This window comes from Dermacentor albipictus, chromosome 4 (assembly GCF_038994185.2).
Source record: "Dermacentor albipictus isolate Rhodes 1998 colony chromosome 4, USDA_Dalb.pri_finalv2, whole genome shotgun sequence".
NCBI classification, from domain to species: domain Eukaryota; kingdom Metazoa; phylum Arthropoda; class Arachnida; order Ixodida; family Ixodidae; genus Dermacentor; species Dermacentor albipictus.
This window is the reverse complement of record NC_091824.1, coordinates 3,314,760-3,330,923: the sequence shown is the minus strand read 5'-3', so window position 1 is coordinate 3,330,923 and position 16,164 is coordinate 3,314,760. Positions and strand designations below refer to the sequence as shown.

Genomic DNA, 16,164 nt, shown 5'->3' with positions numbered 1-16,164 from the left:
TCCAGACAGGCCGTCAGTGGAAACTGACCCTGTCAACCTTTAACACCTGAACTCTGTCGAGTGAGGCTAGCTTAGCAGGACTTTTTGAGGAACTATCAGACATTGTTTGTGATATCATCGGCGTTAGTGAAATTAGCGTCTTCTTCGTCCTCCTCTTCACTACAGAAGAAACGGAGAGGCTTACACAGTGCTGAATAACGGCCATGTCCTCTGCTATAGAGGTCTTCGGACAAGAAGCGATATGGGGCAGGACTCCTAATCCATAAGGACATAGCAGGCATTATTAATGAATTCTACAGCATTAGTGAGAGGGTAGCAGTAGTCGTAATCAAACTTAACAGGAGATATAGATTAAAGGTAGTACAAGCCTATGCTCCAACATCCACTCACGATGATGGTGAAGTTGATTAGTTTTATTAATATGTTGAATTATCAATGAGAAAAAGGCCAACTCAGTATACTGTAGTAATGGGCAACTTCAGTGCAAAAGTGGGCAAAAAGGCTGGTGAACAAACAACTGGCAACCACGGCATTTATTCTAGGAACACTAGAGGAGAGATGTTGGTAGAATTCGCCGAAAGGAATAAGCTGCGAATTATGAACATTTTCTTCAGGAGGCATAGCAACAGAAAGTGGACTTGGAAAAGCCCTAATGGTGAAACAAGAAATGAAATATTTCATACTTCCTGCTGATCCCAGCATAGTGCAGGATGTAGAAGTGCTAGGTAGGGTAAAGTGCAGTGATCATAGGTTAGTAAGGCCTAGGATTCACCTCAATTTGAAGAGAGAAAGAGCAAAATTGGGCAAGAAAAAAGAGGTAAACCTTGAGGCAGTAAGGATAAAAGCAGACAAATTCAGGCTGGTATCTGCAAACAAGTATGCAGCCTTAGAACAGAGAGATGAAGACGACGTAGAGGTAATGAATGAAACCGTAAATAGGGCTGGCTTTAGAGGCAGCAATTGAACTGGGAGGCAAGGCACCAAGGCAACCAGTAGGCAAGTTCTCCCAAGTAAAGAAGAACCTAATAAAGAAATGACTAAAAAATGAAAGTGTCCAACTCAAGAGATAAGATAGAATTCGCAGAACTGTCAAAACTGATCAACAAGGCAAAAATAAGGGATATTCAAAATTATAACGTAAGAGAGACTGAAGAGGCAGTAAAAAATGGACGCAGCCTAAAGTGAGTGAGAAGGAAGCTTCGCATAGGACAAACCAATATGTATGCACTGAAAGATAAGCAGGGTAATATCACCAGCAATTTCGAAGGTATAATAAAAGCAGCAGAAGAATCCTATACTGACCTGTACAGTACCCAGAGGATTCAGGATAACTCCATTCGTAGCAGTAATGAACAGGATACAGAAACTCCTCCTATATCTAGAGATGAGGTCTGAAGGGCCTTGCAAAGCATGAAACAGGAAGAAGCGGCAGGAGAGGATGAAATAACAGTCGATTTAATCAAAGATGGAGGAGGCAAATATTGATTGAAAAACTGGCGGCTCTCTATATAGAGTGTCTGTCGACTTCAAGGGTCCAAGATAACTGAAAGAATGCAAACATTATACTAATCCACAGAAAGGGAGACATTAAATAATTGAAAAATTATAGGCCCATCAGCTTACTTCCAGTGTTATAGAATATATTCACCAAGATAATCTCCAATAGAATAAGGGCAACACTGGACTTTAGTCAACCAAGGGAACAGCAGGACATGAATCACATCCACGTCATCAATCGGGTAGTTAAGAAATCCGCAGAGTACAATCAGCCTCTCTATATGGCTTTCATAGATTACGAAAAGGCATTTGATTCTGTAGAGATACCAGCAGTCATGGAGGCATAACATAATCAAGGAGTACAGGCCGCTTACGTAAGTATCTTCAAAAATATCTACAGAGATTCCACAGCTACCTTAATTCTACACAAGAAAAGTAAAAAATGACCCATCAAAAAGGGGTCAGACAAGGAGAGAGAACCTCTACAATGCTATTCACTGCATGCTTAGAAGAAATATTCAAGCTATTAAACTGGGAAGGCTTAGGAGTAAGAATCGACGGCGAATATCTCGCCAACCTTCAGTTTGCAAATGACATTGTTCTGTTAAGCAACACTGCAGATGAGTTACAACAAGTGATTGAGGACCTTAACAGAGAGTGTGTAAAAGTGGGGTTAAAGATTAATATGCAGAAGACGATAATCATGAATAGCCGGGCAAAGGAACAAGAGTTCAGGTTCGCCAGTCAACCTCTAGAGTCGGTGAAGAAGTACGTTTACTTAGGACAATTAATCACAGGGAACCCTGACCATGAGAAGAAAATTCACAGAAGAATGAAAATGGGTTTGACCGCATACGGCAGACACTGTCAGCTTCCGACGGGAAGCTTACCATTATTACTGGAAAGGAAGGTGTGCAATGAATGCATTTTACCGGTGCTGACATATGGGGCAGAGACTTGGAGATTGACAAAGAAGCTTGAGACCAAGTTAAGGACCGTGCAAAGAGTGATGGAGCAAAGAATGCTAGGCATAATGTTAAAAGACCAAAAGGGAGTGGTTTGGATCAGAGAGCAAACGGGTATAGCCAATATTCTAATGGACATTAAGAGAAAAAAATGAAGCTGGGCAGGTCATGTAATGCGCAGGTTAGATAACTGGTTACAGAAATGGGTGCCAGAGAAGGGAAGTACAGTCGAGGATGGCCGAAGACTAGGTGGGGCGATGAAATTAGGAAATTCGCAGGCACTATTTGGAATCAGTTGGCGCAGGACATGGGTAATTGGAGATCATGGGGACAGGCCTTCGTCCTGCAGTGGACATAAAATAGGCTGATGATAATGATGGTCTTCAGAACAGCCAGGTGTCAGGAGACGTGACACTTTGAAAACTGTCGGAGCTGCAAACTAAGGATGCCGTAATTTGGACAAATGCTTCGAACTGTCTGCCTCATCGATTCCCAAGTATGATCAAATAAGGATACATGTTGCATGATGAGGAGCACAATACTATAATCACAAGTTCCCTCCAAACATCTCTTCAAACAAGTTGGCCAGGCGGTCACTGCAAGTAAGCGAAACTTTCATCATACGATACAATCGAAGTTCTAGCGCTGAGGTTAATTCCTGTATTTTAAGGGGAAAAGAGGTATTTCAAAACTTTTTAATCTTTTTTGACTAAATTTAATAAACATTGTCACCCAGACAGAGTTTTTCATGCTCATTTAAAAATATAATTACTTTTTAAGTTGACTGAGTTCCAGATATAATTAAGATCATTCACCTATTGTTTATCGGAACAATTGTAGGAGTATTGACCAGAATGTTTATAAATACATATGGCTGCATACTGCAAAGTGTAAGGAACACAAATGTAGTACTAGTTTTTTTATATTGCAGGTATTAGAAATTTTACAACAAAAAGTTCAATCTCCATACATGGCTATCATGAGCTCCAATTAGTAGCCAGATTCTAAAAATTTTAAGAAGCGAAATTTAAAAAAAAATCTGTTCTAAGCACTACGTAGTACACATGTAGCTGTATGGTGCTGTTAAAATTATGGTTCTACTTGCGCTGAAGACCGAAAAAGAACTTTGGGAAGTTTGAATTGCCAAAAATGAGATTTTGAAAAAACTCGAAAAAATGAAATGAGCTTACTTTTATTGCAGAACACCACAAGACATTTGAAATTTATAAGTGCTGTTGCATTAGCAGCCTGCAGGAATGTAGTCTGTCTGGTTAGAGTCACTACGGTGATGCCTTCTGAGCACCCACTGCAAGTTTTTAGCAGACGTAGCCAGCTCATTTGTCCCGGCAGCAGTACCGTCAATGCATTCTAGTAAAGATTTTCGGTCAGTAGCAGGAGTTGAAGCTAATGCTTTAAGTTTTCCTTGAGCTGCACTGTCAATACACGGCAGAACTTCTGGCTGCAGAATAGTAGTGTCGTGCCGACACGTCTATGAAATGCGGCCGTTGTCAGCAGCGCTTTGGGGGACTAGGCCTAACATGCCATCTGGGTCTCCGGCATCGCTCGACTGCTGGAGCGGGGCCGTTATCAATGCCATCGAGAAGTGGCGGAGCAGAGCGTCATTTTTTCAATTTGTATGCAGACTTCCTCTTCCTTTTTTTTCTTTCCAAATTTGTACTTCATAGTGAACTCCGGAATCGAGGTTGACATCGCTGTCAATGTGGAAAAACTCATTGCCATGCACGGTGTGTGCGCAGCGGCCGCGGAGTGATGCAGACGACGCCAGACTAGCCAATGGTGTGGCTAGCTGAAAGTCACGTGCCTTTATTGATTAATTATAGCACACATTGGGACTTCTTTTGAGGCGGAATTTCTTCACTACCAATGTGTGAATGGACTCACTAAGGCTGAGGAGTAAGCGAGTTGGTATTGCATTCTAAATCTGGTACAGTGCAATGTAGAAAGGAAGAAACAAGCTCTGTTCCATCATCTGGCCAGCTCGGCTTGTTTCTTCCTTTCTATGCTGCGCTGTACCAGTTTTAGAAGGCTAGAAGGGGGGCAGTGTGATGGGCGACGTATCTGCGCCGTGCAAGGGAGAGGCGCGATGAACAACTAAATTTCCCAGTGCCACTAGGGGCGCTGAACCGCGCTGGTATGCAAGGACAAGCCACGGCGCAGCCCTTGCCAGTGTAGCGCCAGCGAGGTCTGCCGGGCAAGCGTAGGCGTGTAGACTGCGCTTGTTTACACATCGATCGTGATCACTGGGAAGCATCGCACATGTGCCACTGTGATTATTTTGAGGACCTAGTAGTGCGTGATATTGTGCTGTCCCTGTGTTATGTATTAGATAAAGCGGTGTGCACTTATGGCATAGAAAGTGCGAACATGTTTTGTAAGGTTTAATTTAGTGGCGAAATTTCTCGCCAACGTTGTGCTTCTGGCCTCACAGTCACCAGAGAAACAGCTGAATGCAATGCAGACAGTGCGTTCACACAAAAGTTTGACAAGGGAGGCCTGTTGTACCTAGAGGTGAGTTGGCCATGCTCTAAAGTTCTAGAGTATGCACTCGCAGTATTTTTTTCGACAGAGAAGCTTTATTCTTTCAGTGGGCATGATTTTATGCAGTTCTTGAGCCGTTTAACACTCCGCGAAGTCGGATGCAAGCTCCATCACAAAGAGCTCACTGCAAAAATTATCCTGTTTGTAGTGTTAACTAGACTGCTCTTTCTTCACAAAATATTTGAACAAGGACAACGCTCTTCAAAGGGAGCACCAGAAACATTTGAAGTTAAGGAGAGTGAAGTAGAACCTAGTGCTAAGCTCAGTCTGACTTGTGCATGTGTGTTACTGCTATGTAACAAAGTGTTTCCCATCACGTTGTGGACCTGCACAACAAAAGTAGTGATGGAAAATATTTAGTGCATGATGAGGTTTGCCAAAGCGCCCACATGTGTACGTAATTTTTTTTTTCACAGAGCTAAAGCTTTTTAAAGGGCAGATTGCTGGCGCATGCAGATGCGGAGAGTGAACTGAACGATGCGATGGTGTTATTCCCTGGTCTATTACGTGCAGCCCCACCATTGTTTTTGTCTGCGTGTATGATTTTCTGTGCACCCACTGGCTATATTTGCGGCAGATAACCGAATGACAAAAGTTGAAAATCGGCGTTTTGACTTCCGTTCGCGGCCCACGTTCGCTTGCACTAACAGCAAGCCTTTTAGTAAAAACCAACTCGTTTAGAGTGGCCTCCAAATGTGAGCTTCCTGCTTTTTAAAATCACATGGCTAAACATTTGCTGCACATTATGGTGCTGCAAATAATGCATCTTTCCATTCTCTGCTCTCCGAAGAAGTGTCGCCCTTCTTAATAAAGCATCTCTCAGCTGCTAACACGTTGTGATGTTTGCACGATGCGTTACATTCAAACGTGATGCAAAGTAAACGCGACACGCGTGCTAGCTGCCATGCACCGCGCCCTTCAAAAGCTGCACACCAGCTGCATGTAGAGCCATCTACAACTTCATCATTCCTCTGTGCACCTTGCCAGCTCCTCCCGCCCGTCATAGCCACCATAGTGGTGGCTGTTATGTATCTCCTGGCGCCCCCTACAATTCCGACATATTTAATAAAGGCTAGGCCAGTCGTAGCCGCCAAAGTTGTTCTCAAGAAATGGAGTTTGTCACTCGCGGCTTCGTGCCGTCGCATCTTTGAAACCCTACGCAACTAACCCAAACAACATAACATGGTGTCAGAAGTGTAAGTAGATCGTCCCCGCAACGCCTGAAATCAACGAAATGGCCAACGTTTTCATCCAGCCCCCGGCTCACTTCGAACCTGGTGACACTCCTCAGACCCCATGGGAAGAACGGCGGGAAGCATTCACCATATATGAACTGGCTTGTGAGTACAACACTAAGCCTAAATCAGCGCGGAAGGCATTGTTGCTTCATGTATGTACTTGGCCCGCATGCTCGTCGCATCGCACAGACGTTCCTTCCAGACCCTGCCACCGAAACGAAGACGCAGACCCAGTGGAATACATACTTGACAAGTTTGACGAGTTGTATCGCCCGTACAAGAACGTCATACAAGCAGCAGCGGTGTTCAACTCGATGGTACAAAAGCCAGGTCAGTCAATTGACGATTTTGTTACTGACCTTCGACAACAGGCGCAGAAATGCGACTTCGGTGACAAGTGCGATAGACTCATCGGCGATCGCGTGGTGGTTGGAATCCACAGTGGAGCTCTCCGCGAACGGCTCTTTCGGGAGTGCGACCTCACTCTGAAAAGAATCGTCTCAGCGTGCAAGGCAGTGGAAATATCAAAGAGACATGTGCAAGAGATAGGAACCAGTGATGAGCAGCCAGAAGTGAATGCCATTCACACGTATAATCGGAAACCCATGAAGACAACTGGTCATCCGCTAGCTACCAGCAGCCTCATCGCTCATCCCAAAAGTCTAATCGTAAATGTTCTCGCTGCGGAACCTTGCACCCCAAACAACAGTGCCCAGCTTTTGGCAAAAACTGTTACAACTGCGACAAACTTGGCCATTTCACGCACCTGTGCAAGCAGCCACGTCGGCAGACAGCAGCGCATCAACCGCGAGTCCGACTGCTTCATGAGCATCCACAACAAGACTCGCAGGAGGAATTATACTTGGGCTGTCTGACTACGTGCAGTGTCAATGTCGACGCAACAGACTAGAGCGAAAGTGACAGTGTTAATGGACACGAGGTGACATTCGTGTTAGACACCGGTTCGGACGTCAACATAATTCCAGAAAATATGTTCAAGCAGTGGCCGTGCAGACCAGCAACCAAACCAACCACAGCTAAAGTGACTACGTACAGTGGCCACCAGCTTCCAATAGACAGTGAATGTGAACTGTCTTGTGCGGTAAACAACAGGGAGTACCGTCTGAGATTTCTGCTGGTGAAGGAGCCCCTCAAGCCGATACTAGGGGCCGCTGCATGCTCAACTCTGCACTTGCTTTCCCGTATGAAGACCCTTCAAGCAACGACAAAGTCCACTGACACAGTGTTGCAAGAATAGTTTCAAAAAGTACTGAATGATTTCCCTGACATATTTGAAGGAATCGGCCAGCTTCCGGGACGTTATAGCATCCAGCTGCGTGAAGGTGCAGTGCCGACAGTTTGTGCTCCTCGCAGAGTACCTAGTGCACTCGAGGATAAGGTCAAAGCAGAGCTGAAGCGCATGGAGAAGAATGGCGTAATCACGCGAGAGTCGGAACATAGTGAATGGGTCCATCCCATAGTGGTGATAACCAAAAAAGACGGAACTGTTCGTTTGTGCCTGGATCCACGGAACCTCAATGCAGCAATAAAAAGGCAACACTACCGCATACCAGTACCAGAAGAGCTTTTTGCAAGCCTGAATGGCTCTGTCCTCTGTCCTTGATGCCAAGAGTGCTTTCTGGCAACTGACTTTGGATCAACCAAGTCCACGGCTTTGCACATTCGCAACACGATGGGGCCGTTACCGTTTTCTTCGAGTACCATTTGGGCTTGCGACAGCCCCCGAGCTGTTCCAGCAGGCCATTGACAAGGTATTTGAAGGGCAGGTCATTGTGAAGCCGTATTTTGATGACATACTGGTTGCCTCAAGGACTCCAGAAGAACACAAAGCCCATCTCAGAACTGTTCTGACCATAGCTAGACAAAACAACCTGAAGCTTAACAAATCAAAACTGAAGTTAGGACTTTCAGCCATAAGATATCTGGGTCACCAGCTCTCCTCAGATAGGCTATCCCCAGACCATGACAAGGTCAGATCAATTGAGGCTGTGTCACTTCCATCAAACAAGTCAGAACTGCAATGATTCTTAGGAATGGTGATATATCTCACGAAGTTCATCCCTAATTTTTCGGCAACTACCAGTCCTCTGCGTGAGCTTCTCAAGGCAGATGTAGCGTGGCACTGGACAAGCCAGCACACAGAGACTTTCAAGCTCATTAAACAGAAGCTCACAACAGCGCCTGTGTTGCGTTATTTTGATCCATCCAAGCCGATCACAATTTCAACAGATGCCAGCTCATACGGCCTGGGATCGGTTCTCTTGCAGGAAGGCAGACGAATCGCATATGCTTCTGCAGCCCTTACACCTCCCCAACAGCGTTATGCCCAAATAGAAAAAGAACTTCTAGCTGTGGTGTTCGCATGCGAGCGGTTCCACTATTACACTTCTGGACGCTCTGTAACAGTGGAAACAGACCGCAAACCTCTTGTTGGACTGCAGACAAAGGATCTAACAAAAATGTCACCAAGACTGCAAAGACTTTTGCTCCAGCTACAGTGCTATAGCACTAAACTAGTGTATGTACCGGGGAAACAGCTAACTGTGGCTGATACCTTGTCAAGATCCCCAAACCCCGAATCCAAGATGGAAACTGCAGACAGTGATCCAGGACTGTTGGTGTCCAGTCTGGTACAAGCGTCGCCCACCAAGCTCAACCAGATCCAGGAAGCTACAAGTCAGGATCCAGTATTGCAACAACTAACCAAGTACATTCAACAAGGATGGCCTGATCGCCCTAGTGATGTTCATCCGATGGCAAGACCATACTTTCACATAAGAAGTGAACTGTATATCACAGATGGCTTCATTTGCTGTGGTCAACGGCTTGTCATTCCAGCAGTTCTCCAGGCTGATGTTCTTGAGAAACTCCATCAGGCACATCGTGGCATAGTGGCGTGTAAAAGACTAGCAAGCCAGAGTGTTTATTGGCCCACACTCAACAAGGACATTGCCACCCTTGTCTCAAGCTGCGACACCTGCCAATCCACCCAGAAGGTGAACCCTCAGCAACCAATGCTTGACAGAGATCTGCCAGCACGACCATGGGAAAAGTTGGCCGTTGATTTCTTTCACTGTCAAGGCAATGCATATATCCTTGTTGTTGATTACTTTTCAAAGTACGTTGAAGTGAAACGTATGGAAACCACTATGGCAACTTCAGTTATTTTAGTCCTGAAGGACATCTTTTCACGTTTTGGACTCCCCAATAAGCTTATCTCTGATCAGGGACCACCGATTGACTCGCAGGCATTCAGAGCATTCCTGCAAGAATGGGATATTGCTTATGAACCATCATCACCCCAATACCCGAGGTCCAATGGGCAGGTCGAGAGAACAATACAGACTGTTAAGTCCATGCTGATCAAGTCGCACAGCGATGGCAAAGATCTGTCTGGTTCTCCTCAACTACCGTGCCACCCCTACCATTGGAGCATCTTCTCCAGCAGAGTTGCTAATGGGCAGGAAATTGAGAACGTTCATACCGACCTTGCCCCATAATCTGAAACCACACTACCCCACAGATGCACATCAGAAGCTCCTCAAACGTAGACAGAGTGCACAGCACAGATATGGAGAAAACCACACTCGCATACTTGCACCTCTGAAGAAACATCAACCTGTATGGGTGAGGCACAAGAATGACTGGAAAAAAGCAGTTGTCACACAGGTTGGTCCTCAACAAAGGTGCTACACAATGCAAACTACAAGTGGAGCAATTTTATGTGCGCAACCGTGTGCACTTGAGGCCACGTACTCAGGTGTTTCGTGAAGCCACTTGTACAGCAGAAGACTACACCCTGGATGAATCGGGGCCAACATGTGCCAATGATGCTACGCCTCACAACTATCCTGAAGAAGCAAGACATGCTTCGACATACGTGACAAGGGCTGGAAGAGCCATACGGCCACCGGCCAGATTTCAGAACCGAACGTCATGAAGTGCGTGTTTTATTGTTGTAATCGTCACTGAAAAAGGGGCGTGTTATGTATCTCCTGGCGCCCCCTACAATTCCGACATTTTTAATGAAGGCTAGGCCAGTCGTGGCCGCCAGAGTTGTTCTCAAGAAATGGAGTCTGTCACTCGCGGCTTCGTGCCGTCGCATCTTTGAAACCCTACGCAACTAACCCAAACAACATAACAGTGGCGAGGAAATGAAGACTGCTCTTTCATATGATATATGGGTCGGCACGACCGAACGACTGCAGGGGCCGCGACGCGCCATGATAAAATTCTTTTTTACACAAACTTTGGCTCGTATTTAGCCAACACTGGTGCAAAAAAATTATATTACGGCTAAATAAATGATTTAGAATGCACAAAATTTGGCCAAGTGGTAGAATAATAGTTCGAAATTACGAAAATAACGTTTTCAAGATCTTGATTTTTTTCGCGATTTTTTGGTCTCTAAAACCCGTGTCCCCAGTTAAATGTAGAAGAACATAGCATGCCCACAACAATGGACTTGTGATTAAGTAATATGTGACTTGCAAAATAGTGCCCGCCCTCTTCTGTACGCAGCCGTGGCTGAACCACTCACTAGGAGATCTGGTTAGGAAACAATGCTTTTCTCAGCTGTTACCTGGGCCGCGACATGTTTTTTTTAGCCCTCTGCTTTTCTTTCCAGTGCTTTCCTTTTTCCTTACTTTTTTTTTGTCAAGTAATAATTAAAGTAAATGCCAGTTTTTCTCCCACTGACAAAAAACAGATAGATGGCAGATTTTTTATAGACCATTTGCAAAAATCCAAGTTTTCTGTCTTGCCCAGCTGTTTAACGCTTTATTTAGTTTATTTATTTCAAGCGTACTACCGATCCCAATGAAGAATTTAGCTCTTCTCCACAGACTCCATTCCTCCCACTATAAAAGAAAAGGGGGAAGTGTGGTCTCTCATGAGGAAGAGTGCAAGCTCAATGTTTTAAAAATTTATGAAAAAATTTGTTGTCCTCATGGTCCCTGACCCACACATAGCCACCTAGAAGAAATGTATTGTTGCAATTTAAGTGCTTTTCCCGAAACCTAGAAGATTGTGTAGTGAGCTTTGGAGGGGGTAAAGGTGAAGCTGTTCAATGGTAAGAATGGTAAGGTTTGTTGTTGTTGTTGTTGTTATTATTGTTATTATTATATGAGGCTTATACACGCTGCTTATAAGTTTGTAAATGCTTGGAACAACAGACAGCACTAGAAAAGGGGCCGGACAAGAAGACACAAGACAGGGCGCTGTCTTGTTTTTGTTTGGTACCGTTTCTAGCATTGTATGTCTTTCCAAGTCATGTACCAACTGGGTCAACATACGTTATACAAGTGCGTCAGTTTGCAATCAAAATTTTATACTCTTTTTTTTAATCACAATTATTAGACATAGCACATGGATGATAGCATAATTTGATGCAAAATGGCTGCATGCCTTAGCAATGAAATACTTTTGTCAGAAGTTAAGGGGGGACACTGCTATTCAAATAATGTTCACCCTCTCTTTCATCAATATTACTGAAACTTACCAGTCTTAAGATTTTTGTGTTGATTTCAAATATGTAATTATGTTGCTGTAAGTCAATTAGTTTCTATGATAATTAACATTTCGTTTAATGCCACAATGAAAATTAAATGGCACAATAAAAATTATTTGTAAGGCATGTTTAGATAGCATAAAGACTAAGGAACGAAAGTTAAAAAGAAAAGATAACAAATACATTTCTTTATCTGGCCTTTAATACTAGATATTTTACAGCCCATTGACTACAAGCTCACAAAATATAGCAACCATGTGGCAGAAATTGTTGCAAAATAATTAATTTCCAATGTGAAAAAAATATTTGCTTGCTATACTGCATAGAGTATTGCTCTGCAGAAAATTTTTTAGTTGTATCTTTTCTTGGTGTTGAGGTATTGAGGCATGAACTTTACATGGAGCCCAAAATTTGTGTTTTGAGAAAAGTACAAAAACAGCATTAAATATGAGGGGACATGGCATCCAGAACAACCATTTTTGATACTCACTTTAGATGTATGAAACTTTCAGGACATCCAATCTTGTCTGCTGCTTATAAATATGCAATTAAGACTTTTTCTGAGGTCAATAAAACAAAGTAGTTATAATTCTTGTGTTAAATATTTGGGATGTTATTTGCAAGACATGTACTGCAACAACACACCTAAAATGAAGCAGGTATACTGTTGGATGTTCAAATGCTGCAAGTTAGCACTTGGGATGTTTGTATCTGTACTTTAGCCAAAATTATGAAATTTTAAAGTTGCAGCTTTAAGAATGTGAATTCTTGTTGGTGATTTCCACAGGCTTTCAAAATATTTAGGTGTCCTAAGGCACTATGTCATAGTTATTGCGCACTCTCCGACTCACCTGCATTAAGGGAAAAAGAAGAATGACGTAAATTGAATGAGTAGAAGAAACACAGTGCTGATCCCAAAAGTTGAGACTTTAAAAAAGCTATACTTGAAAAAAAACAAGAACTAAAAAACTGGGAAAATATAAATTTCACGCTTCAAAACCGGGAAATAATAATTAAAATATAATTAAAAGTGCAAAATTCTTCCACTGATGTAGACATTAGGCGCACATATGGGCTCATAACAGAATCTGGAATGCACCAACACGAATCCATGTACATGCGAGAGGTGCAGAAATAGGCAGCGGCATATTGTATGCGGTCTCCAAAGTAAACCTACACACGGTGTTAAGAACGGCCAGCTGCAGTGCAAGTTTTGCCAGCCAGTTGCGACAGTAGCGGCAACTTTCCTGGAGCGTCGCCGCAAACCTCTAGCCACGGTGTGACTAAGTCGACTGTGTGTTAACAACAATACGTGCGTCCTCGACTCTCCGTCGCTGGAGCCGAGTTTGACGAAGTCGCCATTGTGACTAAACGAGCTCGGCGGACCAACTATTGTTACTGAGCCCGCGGGAACGTCTACTGAGACCCCTTCCCACGCGCCGACCAAGACGCCAGACAATGGGCAGCCGGCGGGCGCGCTGCAGCTCGGGCAATAAATGCCCCTACGGTGCCTCATCTCCCCTACGGTGTCTCGTCTAACCTACGGTGCCTGGTCAACTCGCCTACTGTGCTTGGACGGCCGTTTCCATCACCTGGGTATCGGGGGAGGACCGAGTGTTTATAAACCGCTGTTGTGCGACTGCTCAGGACACTCTCTCTCAAGCAGTAATGTTAGACTGATATATATACTGTAAATAAACCCATATTCCTCTTCTCGATGAGAAGCAGTCCTTCCCTTCATCAACGTCCTCAGTGTGGATAAGTTGGACGACGGCATGGGCCAGCTACCTTCTAATTCATGCCCGACTCCAATCTTGACAACGGATCACGAGCGATGGGATTGAACCCCCAATCATAACAACTGGCTGACAGCGGTGAGATGGACTTTGCGACGTGGTGCTGTGTCTGCGGTGAGTGCTTGGTTCTTGCTTTGACTCTCTAGGCTTCATTTTGTGGTTGTTTTGTTTAGAACAGTAGGGAAGCTAGATTGTTGAGTGTTAGCTAAGTTGTGTTTTCCTAGCTAGATTTAGCGAGCAGGATCAAGGCAGTAACGCAGCCATCATGGAGTTAAGGAGACTGCTGAGAGACGAATTGTTGATTGTTAGGAACTGGGCCTAGATGTACGCAAAGAAATGCTAAAAGCAGAATTATTGGAGCTATTTTCCGAACAGGCCAGTGAGGAAGAAATTGAAATGGGATTGGAACTTCTAAAGAAAAGAGAGAAACGGGAAAGAGAGAAAAGAACGGGACAGAGAGAGAGAGTAACGTGATAAAGATCACGAGTTAAGAAAAATGCAACTTGAACGTGAAAGCAAATGTTTGGAGTTGTCTCAAGGAAGTGAAGGGGCTCTGGGACGATCAAGTGAGACAGAATCATACTGCATGGACACGCTATCAAAGCCATTTGAGGTCAGGACTGACATAGGCTTGTTCCTAAGCAATTTTGAAAGGACTTGCGAGAAGATGAACTTCGGCCCGAGTACATGGCCACAGCGGTTGCTGTCTATGTTGCCGTGTGAGGCGGTGGAAGTAATCGCCACACTTAATGCACAGGATGCATATGATTATGCGAAAGTTAAGGCTAGTCTCCTGAAGAAATACCACCTTTCAGCCGAAGCTTTTCGGCAAAGGTTTAGGGGCACAGGCAAGAAAGATAGCGAGGGGTATTCAGAGTTTGCATACGGCTTAAAGGCCAACCTAGTCAAGTAGCTGAAAAGAGCGGAAGCGTACGACAGCAGAGACATGATCATTGAATGCATGTGTCTAGACCAGTTTTACAAAAGCACCCCCCAAACTGTGAAACTGTGGGTGCAAGACAGAGGAAATGTAAACACTGTGGAAAGGGCGGTGGAATCAGCCAAAGAGTATGCAACGCGTAGAAAACTGAACGCCGAGGACGGTAATTGGGACGGTCGAAATGGACCGCGGAAACCATTTCCGTTCAAAAAGGGTTCGCAGGCTAGATGATCGAAGCCTGTAGAAGTGGAGGAAAAGCCCGTAGAAAAGAGCGAGGAGGAACCTAACGGGGAAACCATACAAAAAGAGCAGAAAAGAAAATTCGCATCTTTTAGACCAATTCACTGTTATAAATGCCACATATAGCTGTAAACTGCAGGAAGCCCAGTGTAGCTTTTTCCTATGTAGAGGAAAAAGACGAGACTATGGAACTTTTAAGCCCATATCTTCACGACCTGCAAGTTAATGGCAAACCATGCCGAGTGCTAAGAGACAGTGCCGCCAGGTTGGACACTGTCCATCCGTCTTATGTGACGGTAGATGACTTCACCAGAGAAGTAGCATGGATCAAACAGGTTGTAGAAGAACACAACGTGTGCCTGCCCATGGCCAAAGTCAAAATCAGTGGACCATTCGGGGAGCTAGAGACTGAGGCTGCAGTTTCCAAATTTTTGTCACTGCAGTACCCTTACATCTTTTCGAACCATTCAAATCAGTTACTGCGTGAAAAAGGGCTTAAACTGGGAGAGGGCATAGTACAGGCATTGACGCGAGGTCAAGCTTGTAAAATCGTGTTGCTTTCGGCCAAAAATGCACAAGCTGCTCCAGCGAAAGTAGCAAAGGAGATAACTGCAATAACCGAATCCGAGCTAGGTTCGACTGATGAAAAAAACAGTTGAGGAAAGCCTGCCAGCTGACCAGCTCAATGAAAGCGTATCGCTAGGGTGTCAAAGTTCACCCCTGCAGGAAGAGCCCGCTGATTCACTTGCAGGCGAGACAGGGTCATTATTATCACCGGCCTCAAAGAACTTTGATCAGCTCTTACGTGTGGATAGAGAATCACTGGCAGCGGAGCAAAAGAATGATGACAGCTTAGCTAAATTACACCACACAGCTAAAGAAGGCATTGCTAGGCGCAACATGATGATACATGAAAGAGGAGGATTCTTGTATCGGCACTACTGAGCTTGAAAGGGTAGGATTTTAGATCAGTCAGTCGTACCTACTAAGTACAGGGATGACCTTTTGAGTCTCTGTCATGGAAATGGGTGGTCCGGCCACCTAGGCGTAAACAAATCAAAGGAAAGATTGCTTATGGAATACTACTGGCCTGGTTGTTTCAAAGACGTAGAAAACTTTGTAAGATCATGCGATGCCTGCCAGCGCTTGGGTTGTGGGGTTCTCACACCCATGCTCTTGGGACAAAGGAACGACAACACAGCAGTGCAAACAATCACAAGGGCATTTATTGCACCTTTCATAGATTAATGCGTGCTAGCCGAGTTGCTATCTCCAAAACATGCCGATGAGCGCGCGACAAATCTAGAAGTCCGACTCACCGCGACCAGATAGCGAACGAATATGTTCGCCCCATGTTGGATCCTAACGCCTGGTCGTTCACGTGTACGATCACGCGAAC

The 16,164-nt window shown here is 44.5% G+C and overlaps 1 protein-coding gene across 6 annotated transcripts in view; it reads right to left on the bottom strand.

Moving 5' to 3' along the window:
• Nucleotides 1-16,164, bottom strand: part of LOC139059016 (nuclear factor related to kappa-B-binding protein) — a 617,245-nt gene that overhangs the window by 10,243 nt on the left and 590,838 nt on the right. The window lies entirely within an intron of this gene.